General features: G+C 39.6%; 1 pseudogene; it reads left to right on the forward strand.

Moving 5' to 3' along the window:
- Positions 1 to 284: 284 nt before the first annotated feature.
- Positions 285 to 1,718, forward strand: LOC129295651 (F-box protein At2g26850-like; annotated as a pseudogene).
- The last annotated feature ends 6 nt before the right edge of the window (positions 1,719 to 1,724 follow it).

The following is a 1,724-nucleotide window of genomic DNA, read 5'->3' on the forward strand; positions in this document are numbered from 1 at the left end:
TAAGTATATTTAATGAGGTTTATTGGTATATAAAATTTTATCTAAAAGTGTCTTATAATTTAAAATGAAAGGAGTATATTATTTTTTTATGAATAATAACTAAAATACTATTATTTTTCATGGCTAAAAATTAAATGTTCGGGCTAAAACGTGCAAAGCCGAAGTTTTATTTTAATGTGTGTTTAACTGTTTATTGGCCAAGACCAGAAGAGACTTTGACATTGTTCTGTTTTATAGCAGAGGAAATCATCCACAAAGTTTCTATTTTAACCTAAACCGCCCATTTCTTTTCCATATCTGTATATAACTGGGCATTCCATTCACGGTCCCTCATCACCTGAAAATCGACTCAAGAAAGGTTCGGAAACGAACGAAAGATTGGTGACAAATTTTGTTGGTGCGAAGGAGGACCCCACCCCTTCCTTCCTTGGCATTCATCAAAGTCATCGTCCTCATCTTCACAATCACCAATTTTTCTTTGTGCGTGTGTGCACCATCACTCATATCTGCCCAAGGTTCGTCTTCGTTCATCCTTTCCCTCATTCGTTCTCATTTATTTCTGCAACAAATCTCGGGGTGTTTTTTGTTGGGCGTGCCGGAATCTAGAATTGCATTAATTACAACTTCCCAGATCGTTATTGAAGACTCAAATATTTTTCACTCACTCCAACAGATTTGGATTTTCAAAATTGTGGAGGTACTCGTCTGTTTTCATCTTTTTATTACCAATTCCATCTTCCAGGTGTCACACCATCGGAATCAGCTTTGTTTCATACCATAACTGTTGGTTCAAGCTCATTTTCACCCTAGCTCGTTGCTGATCAGGCGTTGGCAAGGTGGCCCACCATTGGGTTTGGTGGGCTTTTGCTGAAACCAATGAAATTTATTACTCTCCATCTTTTAAAGGTGTTGTGAACTACTACTTCGATAAATTGCTCAGACTTTTTGCTTTTCATTAGTTTGGGTTTTCTCCCACTATTGGCTTCTATACTGATCATTCCTCCCAATTGTAATATAAATACTCAAGTTTGACCCGACTTTAAGGTTTAAGATTTCCCCCTTTTTCTAATAATAATGCTTCTCTACTTCATCACTTGTCTCTCTTTCTTCTCTTTCTTCCTTTTAAAGTCTCTTCATCCTCTCAAGTCATTCCCACCATGGGCGAGTGAGATCAGGCTGATTTCCCTTTTGTTTTACAAAGACCTGTCCTTAATCTCATTATATAAGTTGATCAGCCAAATTCCTTCAAGGATGTGCCTAGTGAACAAGACCCCTACCACGAAAAAAGCAGAGGTTAACGTGTTTTGAGGAGGACAGACATGATTTGTCAGTGTTGGACTTGCCAGACCTGGTCTTGGAATGCATTCTTGAAAGGCTATCTCCTCCGGCGCTTTGTAAAATGGCAGGTGTTTGCCGCTCCTTGAGGGAGAGATGTGTAAGTGATTATTTCTGGGAAAGGCACATGAAACAGAAATGGGGTAGAGTTATCGGTCCAGCTGCTTACAGCCAGTGGCAATGTCAGATCGCTTCAAAACATGATGATGTTGTCGCTCCTAGAAAAGCCAAAGAAAGGGGGTTATTGAGGTTTCTTCCCGTTAGTCTGTGGCCTTTTTCGTGGATTAGATTATTAAAGGTTGCTTCAAACAATAGCAGCGGCAAGCAGCAGAGTTCCGTGCCTACTCATTCAGTCATGACATGGTATCTTGCTCTTGAATCTGGCAGTT

Source organism: Prosopis cineraria, unplaced genomic scaffold (assembly GCF_029017545.1).
Source record: "Prosopis cineraria cultivar Desert tree isolate PC_DT_omini unplaced genomic scaffold, ASM2901754v1 PC159, whole genome shotgun sequence".
NCBI lineage: Eukaryota > Viridiplantae > Streptophyta > Magnoliopsida > Fabales > Fabaceae > Prosopis > Prosopis cineraria.